This window comes from Cupressus sempervirens, chromosome 4, assembly GCF_028749045.1.
Source record: "Cupressus sempervirens isolate cs-2001-9-10 chromosome 4, ASM2874904v1, whole genome shotgun sequence".
Taxonomy (NCBI): Eukaryota; Viridiplantae; Streptophyta; class Pinopsida; order Cupressales; family Cupressaceae; genus Cupressus; species Cupressus sempervirens.
This window is the reverse complement of record NC_143121.1, coordinates 159,975,458-159,987,545: the sequence shown is the minus strand read 5'-3', so window position 1 is coordinate 159,987,545 and position 12,088 is coordinate 159,975,458.

The following is a 12,088-nucleotide window of genomic DNA, read 5'->3' as shown; positions in this document are numbered from 1 at the left end:
TAGACTCCACTTTTTTCTTTTCCTTCTCCCATTCATCCTTCAAATTTTTTTTTTCTTGGCAGCAGATTCCAACTCAGTTTTCAATTGATTGATGACTTGTGCACTACTCTCTACAGATTTGAACAATTGTGCAGTAGACGATTGTTCATTCTTAAGTCTTTTTTGGCACTCATCCAATTCTTTAGTCAAATGTTGCACTTGTTCATTCATCTTTTCTTGCTGGACAATTGCCTCTGTAGGAGAAGATTTTTTTAATCCTGTTTTGCAATTTTTTGAACCTATTGTTTGCTACTTTCTCCTTTGCCTTCACATTATCAAGGTCTACCTGTAACTTTTCTATTTGCTTTGTAAGCCTTTTGTTTTCCCTCTCCACTTTTAGAAGTGTAGAGTAGATCATTTTGTTGCTCTCTTTTGATATATTGATTTTGTCAATATTTTTCACTTTTGACAAATTCATTTGAAGACTGGTAACTTGTATATCATTACGATTTATTACATTTTGTGGTGGATTATTATCTCTACCTAGGGGCATAACAACCATGAAGTTCATCATTTCATTGTTTGGATCATATGTTGGAAATATTCTGTTAGTAGATCCCTAACATTCAGCAACTGCATCACTTTTCAAAGTCTTCATAATTTGCCTATTTCTTTTTCTTTTCTATTCAAACTTTGATGCAAACTTGTTCAAACTAAAATTTGGGTTTTCTGACACAATTGAGTGTTTGAAAGGTGAATTATCAACTATATTGTTGAATGTTGATGCTCCACCTACAATTGTATTTTGAGGATTGCCAACATACTGAAGATGGCCCATTCCAAATCATGACGTTTTAGGACTATTTTCATGGTTTTGTACAGAAGCCACTGGTGCATACATTGCTTTTTTGCAAAGGTTCATCCATGCTAGTGCCAGTGGGATCAACTACAACTGGATTTGAAGATTTAACAAATAATGTGTTGGGATGACCTTCAGAAGCATAAGTATAATTTTTCTGCCCTTTTTAGATGAATCATCTTCAATCTATGAGCTTCCAATGATTGGTTTACTTCTTCTTTTGGGTGGGTTTGGTATTGGAACTGCATTCCAAATCCCATCACCACTTGCACCAATGGACCCTATACCTGCATAACCCATTTTTTGTAGCATAGTTGCTCCTTTACCATATGTTTGTTTAGTAGAATCACTCATTTGAAGTTTAATAATATCTCTGCCCCTGGTTGACCCAAAATCCTCAATACCTTGAATGTCAGCATCAGATTGGAGGTCCTCCTATCTTTGAATATCAGTGTCACTGCAATTGTCAAGTTGATATAGTACAATCGGATGCTCTTTATCCCAATAAATGCTAAAAAGGTCATCCTCATCAATTTTCTCAAAATTTTCTGATGTCTTTGGTTCACCCAAATTTTGTCTCATTTTCCTAAACTCAATTATCTTGGTTTGACACCACATTTTAGATATGCATGCCTCTTTAATTGCTTTTGGCATAGACTTCTTAGAAGGTTCAGATGCTTTCTCATAGAAATTTAAGTATGTCAGAGGCCCTGATTTGTGTAACTCTTATATGTGCAATGTCGTAATTTGGGATGACAGTTGTTGCATTGGAATATTATTCTCTACTACATGTTTCTCCATATCTTTCTTAACCTCATCCCACGAATCCTTGTTTTTTAACTTTTCTATCAATGGCATCTCCTGGTGTTGATATTTGCTTGCAGAGTTCCCATTGGCAATAAGTCTTGTTTTTATTATGTTTAGTGGATCATAATTCCAGTGACTAACAAAATGAAAGCCAAAAAAAGTTACCAATTCATTTGCCACTTTGAAATCCTTTCTCTCAAATGTGAGGCCTCCAATTGCGAAAGGCAAGGAAAGAAATATAGTTTTCTTTTGTTGTCCACTGAAAAGTTCATCTGCGCTCTCCATCTGCCTTACATATTCTAGTGCAAAAACCCTTTCTGTAACATGCATTGGAAGTTTGCAAGATTCAACTCCTGAACCGTAAAACCTTAAGATAGTGTACTCTTCCATGAACAACCAGTCAGCCAATTGAATCTGACTTCCCAATTGAATGCAATCTTTACAAGACACAGGCAATCTAGGCATTGTAGTGCCTATGATTTTTTGGTAAATAGGTGCCAAAAAGAAGTCTACAAAATGGTTGTAGTTTTTATTGTTAGCATTCATCCTCATCTTATGTGTCCACTCATATACTGGACTTGGTGTCTCTAATTTCTTCTAAGTTTTCTCATCAAACTTATAGACCTCAATATCAAGCGTGTTGTTCTCTATCTCAAATATTGGGCGATGCTTTGCTAAAAGAAGGTAGCACAAGTACTTGTGAACCTAAATGTCTTTGTCTTGCTTGTAGTTGTACTTTGTTTAATCATTATTAATTGTTGTTGCTTAGATTCAACAATGTACTGAACAAAATCATATCTTACTACTACATTGTCAACTGACTGACATCGACAATGGATATTATAAATCATTTCAAGAACACTGGCCCCCATTTCCTTGTTACTGTCCAATCCCAGGCAAAATGGTAAAAAAGAAATAGTATTCTGAACCCATGGCACAAAAATATCATACTGATAAGGAGGCTTATGGTCTTTTTCCAGTGTAACAGTAACACTAGTAGTGGACTCTAAGGGTATTAAACCCTTAATATATGAATCTTGAAAACTTCTTTCTAGCTTGTCATAAGCTTGAGCTAGTTTATCCAAGTCAATGCGCTCCTTAGAGCTTTCTATTCTAAACCATAACCCTAGGTCTAACATAATAAAAAATTCACTCTCAGTTATTGATAAAATTTCCTCCTAAGTGTTTTGGTTTACAATTGCCTTTCTATTTTCATCATAATTTTGAGCGCATAGCATTACAATTTCAGGGCAAGGGAATACTTCGGGTACAATGAGGTTTGCAAATCCAGTAACCAGAGTAGCTAGTTTATTTGTATATGCACCAATACTACTATTATATTTGTAATAAATTCTCCCCTTCTGGGGATCTTTCCACTTACTAAACAATGAATGTCTAATTGTTATGATTCCAGAATCTCCATGGATAATAGGATAAAAAATATCATGACATTCATCGATGAAACCTACGGTTTGTAGCACTTGTCTGAGTTGTATAATGGTGTTCTTTTCCTTTATGGGTGCACTCATTTGGGAGGTTTTTGACTTTGTTTTGCCCATGCTTGGCTGCTACTGGTTATTAGACTTCAAACTTGTTAGCACCCAATATGATCACGATTTTAAAACTTGTAATTAATGTTTTTGAACCACTTTGAACCTCAGTTCAAAGTAGTTCGAAGTGGTTCAATTGTTCAATTGACTCGTCCTCCAGGTTCAAAACAAGTGAAGTTTAGATTGTCGGCTCGAAATGCAAATTTAGAGATAGGATTCAGATTCAATGTCTTCAAGATTGATGATTTAGAGCAGAGGAATAAGGGCCATTTAATTCAGGATCAAATGACTTCACAAAGAGGTTTCAAAGGTTCAAGTTTGCAAAATCCAGCTCCAAGTTCCAACTTTAGAACCAATTTTCAAAGTTCAATACAGAAGTTCAGAGGTCATAGTTTGATGACACTCCTTAGCTAGAGGATAAAATATCATCGTAGTGGAGCTTCAAAGTTCTTTTTAGTGTTTCAGAGTTGGTTCAATTTGTTTGGAATCATAGGTTCGAGTTCATACTTTGAGGATTTATTAAGATCAAAGCTTCGAAGTTCAAGGTGTAGAAGGTGTGTTTCAGATGATTGTTTTTCAGAATATATGAAATCTTTGATAGATTCTCTAAAGCAAAGATGCAGTTTAGGGCCTCCAGTATTCAGAATTCTATGGGGAATGCTCAGAGTTAAATGTTATCAAAGGCAATAAAGATAATTCGTTATGCTCAAAAGCCAATCCATAATACAAAATTTGAATCTGCTTCTCATAGATTGCCTGGTAAATATGGAGAACATGAGATTAAACAGATCATGCATTTGGTGTGTTGAAGTCTTTCTTAATGGCAGATATCTTACCAGCAAAAAAGCATATGGAGAAAGGATACTATTGAATTTAAACCTGAGGGATAGATTACTAAAGAAAGAATATGCATAATTCAGAATGATTATTGTTGGCAATGAAAATAGCTAGAATTCTCATGAACCCGCAATATATGTGTGCAGATAGGGAGACATGTTCAAAATGGTGTCCAATGATCAGTGGCTGGGAATTTTAATTCAGCAAGTTAGATTTTCTGACAGTCATATAGACCCTCAAAGAATGACCTGTAAATTTTGACTCAGACATTACTTTAAAAATCGCCTTGGTGAGAATGTGGAGAACTAGGATTCTGATAACATATCCAAAATTCAGTAAGATCCAATGGTGGAATAATTAGTTATGCCTCCGTACCGAGACCTATTTTTGTTGACAGAGTTATTTTAAATCTACCCAACATCAAGATTTTTTTTTTTTATTAGAATAATGTACTAATGTGCCACATGTCCAAGTCTCATTTGATATGTCAAATTATTCTTATAAGACATTTACATCAATGTTTTATAAGATTATCAAAACATAAATGAGAGAAAAAAGAAGAAGAAAGGGGAACTCATAAAGTTTTTCAAGATTTAGTTGAGGAAACTGACAAGTTTGTACAGGAAGTGGAAAGACAATAAATATGCAACAGCAAGTGAATTCAAGGGGTTACACAGATCTTTCTCTTCGATACTAGAGACTTGGTGCTACAGCAGGGAGGACAGGTTTTCCCAATTTTTATTCCATTTTCTTGTGAAGTTGTGGGAGGCAGAGCAAGTTTTCATTTTCCTGTTCTGAACTGTGTGTTAGCAATAGGAGAATTTTGATTTGTTACAACTTTTGTAATGGTGATTGTAATAGTAAATGCATCTTTATTCTTTTAGAGGAGGGAGGCTTGAAGGTTAATTGTTTGTCAAAACTTTGAGTTTGAGCAATCTACTTTCCACTAATTGTGATCTTTGTGTCACTTTAGCTTTCTCTGAAATATGTCATTATATCTCCATATCTTCATCTCTACACTTTCTCAAGAAGATGGATAATGTGTTTCTTGATTTCGTCTTTCATAGCATGTCAGGGTGAATGGACTTTGTTTCATTTACCATTTAATTTCTTGTAGTTGTTTAATTTCTTCCTCATCTACGTTGCATTTATGAGTAGATGTTTGATATCCTTTTATGCTTTTTGGTAAAAGCATTCACATTTTATTCATTGAATATTTCACACGGGGAGCTGTACTTGATAAAAATTCAGAGGAAGGTTATCAATCCATGATAACCTATCCAACTATTGGTGTTAGTTTGTCCTCTCACTTGGGCATTCAAGGTCAGGTTTGCATGCTTTTCTTCAAAGGACAATCTGTTCACTAACAAGACCTTATTCAAAATAATTGTAAAGTGTAAACCTAAGACAATTAAAATCAAGATTTCTATTGCTACAAATTGCAATATTTTTTTTTTGAAAAAAAATTAAATACCTGAAATTGAGATTGGATAATTGGTGTTGTCGTCTGATACCCAAGTTTCACACTTTCAGTCTTCAAAAATTAGAACACAAAATGGAATTCTGCCAGTCTTTGAAAATTCAAAATTTGAAAACCCTATGGCTATTGTATCGGAATCTTGTCTTACAGTTCCAGAACTCTAAACTTCATACTCTAAAAAGGTAATAGTTGAAGTTTAATAGTTAAAACGAAAGTAATAAGTAATTAATGGTTTTAACTTTTATGTACAATGTACATCTAACCGCAATAAATTGTCAAGACTCAAAGTCAATATTAAATAATGTAGTGATGTACATAAGTTACACATGTCATGATTCTAGATGAATCTTGGCAAATGGGAAAGCATTCCCCAAATCGGCCCAAAATTCATCTCGGGCCGTCGATCTATAGACTATCAAATGGTTATTAAATTTATTATTGTTATTATATTATATTATTTAATATTATTTATATAATATTATATATCATATTATATTAAATAATATAATATAATGATATTAATAATGACCATCTCAATCTGATAGATCGAGATTCATCTCGGGCCATCAATGACTCGATGGTCATTATTATTATTATTATATTATATAAATATTATATGGTTATAATTATATTATATTATATGGTTATGATTATATCATATGGTTGTAATTATATTATATTATAGTATAGTATAAATAATTATATCATATGTTCTATTATTTTTTATTAAATTATTAAATTATTATTGTTGTTAAATACTTTTAATTTTTTTTAATGTAAGTGCATTGGTTTATATTTTATATTTTAATAATGTATTTTTTTATAAATTATAATATGTTTTTTGGCATTCAATTAAAAATAATATTACTTAAATTATGTAATCATTTAAGATTTTTTATTATTATAAAAATAATATTATTTTTATTTATAATTATTTATTTTATAATAGAACATATAATATAATTATTTATACTATACTATAATATAATATAATATAATTATAGCCATATGATATAATCATAACCATTTAATAAAATATAAATATAACCATGCAATATAATATAATAATATAATATAATATAATAATAATAATAAATTTAATAAAATATATAATGACTATCTCAGACTCAATCTGATAAATTGACGGCCCAGGAGGAATTTCGAGCCTATTTGGAGAATCTTTTCCCATCTGCCCAGATTCATCCGGAATCGTGACATGTGTCATGATTCCGGATGAATCTGGGCAAATGGAAAAAGATTTCTCAAATCGGCCCAAAATTCCTCCCGGGCTGTCAATAACTCGATGGTCATTATTATTATTATTATTATATTGTATAAATATTATATGGTTATGATTATATCATATGTTCTATTATTTTTAATTAAACTATTAAATTATTATTGTTGTTAAATATTTTTAATTTTTTTAATGTAAGTGCATTAGTTTATATTTTATATTTTAATAATGTATATTTTCATAAATTATAATATGTTTTTTGGCATTCAATTAAAAATAATATTACTTATATTATGTAATCATTTAAGATTTATTATTATTATAAAAATAATATTATTTTTATTTATAATTATTTATTATATAATAGAACATATAATATAATTATTTATACTATAATATAATATAATATAATTATAGCCATATGATATAATCATAACCATATAATATAATATAATATAATAATAATAATAATAATAAATTTAATAAAATATATAATGACCATCACGAATTTGGGCAGATGGGAAAAGATTCAATGACGTTTCACGATTCTGGATGAATTTGGGCAGATAGGAAAAGATTTTTCAAATCGGCCTGAAATTCATCCTGGGCCGTCGATCTATCAGATTGAGATGGTCATATTCATTATTATTATTATTATATTATATAAATATTATATGTATATGATATGGTTATAATTACAATTTAAAAATATAATTGCAAATGCTCTATTTTTATTCATATTTATTATTTAGTTTCAAAATTAAAATATAATATAGTTATAATATCTATAAATTATTAAAATTTAACATATATTGAAAATTGTGATAAATGTTTATAAACTATTCTTCATCATTTTAAAGATTTCATAATGAAAAAAAAGTTAGGAATAGGTGACAAGATAGGTATGAAATAAAAATTTGACACATAAATTATCAAAATTATATTTAACTGTGTTAAGGTTATAATCTATTAATCTTTAGTTTTCCTTGAAGCTCCATTTGTTAACTTTTAACCAATCAGATTAAAGGAAAATAGTTAATTATTAACAATTCACTATTTTTAACTAAGTCGCAGACTAATAATAACATTTCAATAGTGCATAATTTGAGAAACAAGATGCCAAAAACAAACTTACAAAGTCGTAGACTAAGAAGAACAACGATTTGAGAAGCCAAAAACTATTATTTTCATTGATAATATTTTAGACTGTACAATGTACATAATACTGATTCATAGCTCACATATTCAAAATAGCTGATTAAATCACTAATCAGCCTGGTTTTACTATTTTTTAATTTACAAAAAAGGGCAAGGCCCAATCCAAAGAAAAATACAGATATCTTGAAAACATTTATTTGGAAAACTTTTGCCCTAATCAAAACATTTTTTTGCCCTAAAGGGCCAAGGGAACAAGGAACACTGAACAGGGAACTAGGGAGGCTAGAAGCATGAGCGGGCTAAGGGGTCGAGGGATTGAAGCCTTGAATCAGAAAGGTCTTCAATTCCATTCGCGAGGAATCTATTGGAGAAGATGATGTCACTGAACTCGTCCAGCCATGTGAAATCTGTCTTGCTGACACCATCATCCAACAACAACCTTTTTCATAGAAAATCCCTTCCGAGCCATGGCCACTTTTGATGGCAAGTCAGTTGTCATTCATTCATGTCGAGAAAAAAATGATGCTTATGTATAATGCACCTTATGCCTTCCTCCTAGCACTTGTCTGCTACATCTGCAAAAGGGATGCCAATACTTGGCCTTGATACCTGCTCGGCCAATAGAATAATTTTGACATCATCTCCTAAAAAATGTTTCCTTAAAAATGTTACGCAGAAGCATCAACATGTCTATTTTCCTGCCTCCAAGGTTGAGAAGAGATGCGAGGAAGCAAGAGGTAATATCCATGGACACATGGTACCTCTTATCATTTTTCAAGAATTCATGGCCAAGTACCATGTATATAGCATGGCAGATAAAAGGACTTTGATCATCTACCTTGCAAACCATGGCAAGGACATCATCAAGAATTTTTCCTAGAAAGGGCTTTTACAGAGCCATATTAGTGCATTTCAGGTGAATTGGTGTATCCATGACTACGATTCAAGAAATTGAAAACTCTGCAAAGTGCAACTACAAACCAAATTCAAATTGAAGAAATTAGAATATGAGAAATGATATTGAAAGAGGAATTGAAGAGCCTATTTAATGGCAGACTACAGTTGCATCTAATTCTTTGGCGTTCACGATCTTCCATATATTATTTTTTCGTATTCCTATTAATTTTCAAGTGTGCAAAAAGTCAAAATGTGCTGACATTAATGTCAAACAGGCAATAGTGCCTGAAATGATTAATGATTTCCATGCAAACTTTTCCACGTGTCTCCATTCTAGAGAATTACGTGTGACTCCAAGTCTTTTCAAGCAAGTGGCCCTAAGATGCATCTACTATCGTTGATCTCTAACTAATCAACGGTCAATAAAATTATTGTATTTACTATTAATGTAACAAAAGTGGCGATAGTCGACTTGGTAATTGTGACACTAATATAATGATGTTACGACATTATTAATAACACACCTAAGACAGTACACAAGTTGAAACTTAAAAGTGACTACTCAGTAGTCAGTACAGTCACTAGCCAATACATGTGCAAATTTCACTTTCAGATTAAACAATTTTTCAGTTTACCACTGAAGATTAGCCAAGACCATTATTATTCATTTTCTTACAAAACAAGTAATTCGCCTCTGACATTATTAATTCATTTTTGACAAGAGAAAAAATAGCCATCATTTATATATCCGTCAATCTAAAAAATATTAATTTGCCACATTTAAAATGATTTTTGCTAGGGCAAGAAAAAAATTGCCAACATATAACATTTTATTTCCCTATATGGAACAAAATAATTGCCCTCGATATTAAAATTTTCCTGCCCCCAAGATGTTGGATTCGCCAACATTTTAGGCTTTTTTTTTGGGAGGGGTTTCTTAAAGTTATCCCTATCAAGCATCATAAATAAGTTCTAACATCATAAATGATTAACATAAAATAAAGTGTCCCATAGTATTAAATAGTCCGAGTAATAGTCCAAAATAGTCCAACATATAACAAGGTCTCAAAATATAAAGTATCTGCAATGTAAAATATAAAGTATCTAAAATGTAAATAAACTACTATGATATGCTATGATGGGCCAGGGTGAGGCCTCACACAATTACTAGGTGACTTAAAGAAGGGAAAGATGGTGATGGCAGCTATGTTCAATTGGATTGGTCTAGTAACAAATCAGGTTGCTAAACTCATACGAAATCTACATGAAATCATTTCTCTAGTCGGGGTTGCACTTGATGAATCCCACATTTAGTCAGTAGTTCACATTTTGTTTTAATTGCCAAACTCTTTTAGGCCAGTTTTATACTTGATGTTTAGTAGCATTACTTTCAGATTATTAGATGTTGTTTTACACTCAATTTATTATATGATGAGATGACTTGGTACTCTATATTTCATGCATGTATGATGATTATTCAATGTTTTCAATTATCAACGATGATTAGTTATATGGTTTATTATCACATGTGCTTTCTTATGGATACTTACACCATAATGCATGTGTATGGTGTGCGTGTTTGTTTTCTTTATGTATGGTGTTTCTGATGTGGTTAAGGAAGGGAATCGTAGTCACCTGCTAGTCGGGATCTACACGATGCACCACTTCCTGCCATTGTTTGTTAAGCTTAGAATATTGTGTCTATACATGCATGGATTTTATGCAGGTTGCAGGTATCGGGTATCGACTTCCCTGAATTGTCAGGATGAGCGTACCCTATCGCATTATCTCAATGGTAAGAGAGGGGAGATAAACTCTTAAGTCCAAATCCTAAACCCTTTAGCCAATTGTCCTAATTGATAATTAGGACAAGTATTTGAGTTAAGTACCCTCCGAATGCATCAAATGATGTTAGTTCATGATTATAACCCTTTGTTTTATTTAGTATGTGTCTTTTTTATGATGGGTTATCGTATGTTGCTTTATGAGTCCTTGGTGTATTTTCTATTAATTAAGTCTAATTAAAATGGTTAATTAATGATTTAATTAATAGAAAATTATTATGATATTTTAATATTTGATTATATTTAATTAATTAAAAAATTAATTAAATAAAAAGAATTAATTTTGGAGATAAAAGTTTAAGGATAATTTAGAAAATTATAATATTTATTTAATTTAATAATAATATATTTAGAGTTCATTTTTAAATAAATGCTAAATATTATTGTTATTTAAGTTAATTAAATATTTTATCAATTAAGTTTCTAAAATAAATTAAAAAGTGAAAATATATTAATTATTAAAAGTTGTAAGATTGCATGATGCGAGCATGTGTTGTAAATAAAGAAATAAATTAAAAGATAAAATAAGAGGAAATAATAATGTTATTTTAATTTCATAAAGTGCGCATGGGATTAAAAGTAATAAAGATTAAAAATAGAAGTCAAGTGGAAAAATTAAATAAAGTTATTTAATGATTCATTTAATATGCATTAAAAAGATAAAGCAAAGATTAATAAAAGTTAATTTTGGAGTTAACTCAGTTGAGCAAAGAGTCCTCTCGGGTGAACACACAATTAGTGCCCCGATTTGAGGAGAAAACTCCTTATCACAACTTTGGGGTTCATTTTTGGGGGACACGAATTTGGACCGCGAATTTTGGAGACAGGAATTTTGGAGAGAGTTTTTGGAAGCAAATTTCAGAAGGAGAATTCTAGGAAAGATTTTCAGAAGAAAGTTATTGAAGAGGAGCGAGTTCTCTTACAGATTTTGGGGATTGCGTATTAGCATCAGGTTCAGGTAGGGTCTGGTATTTTGACCCCTAAATGATTTAAGAAATTTAATATGTTCTGTCTACTTCGTGATTGTAAAATCTTGTCTTCTTGAGTGTATCATTTCTTCGTTCTGGATCTTTTGATATTCGTTTTCATTTGTAAATCTAGATTGAAAAATTGTTTAGGAACATCCTTCAACAAAATTAAATCGGGATTTAGGATTGTATTAAAATAGAGAAAAGAGAGAATTGAATTGGGGAGAGTTTTGAGATTAAAAAGAAAATTCGTAGGGTTGGAATTATTTTCTCTATTAGATTGCAATTGTTAATGTTTAAAAAAAATAAAAAATAAATAAATAATAATTATAATTATATATATATATATAATTATATAATTTTATTTAATTTATTTAATATTAATCTTTAAGCAAAAATTTTTATATATAAAAACAAAATCATTTAAGCAAATATATATATATTTTAAAGTCTAAATTTAAAAATTTATAAA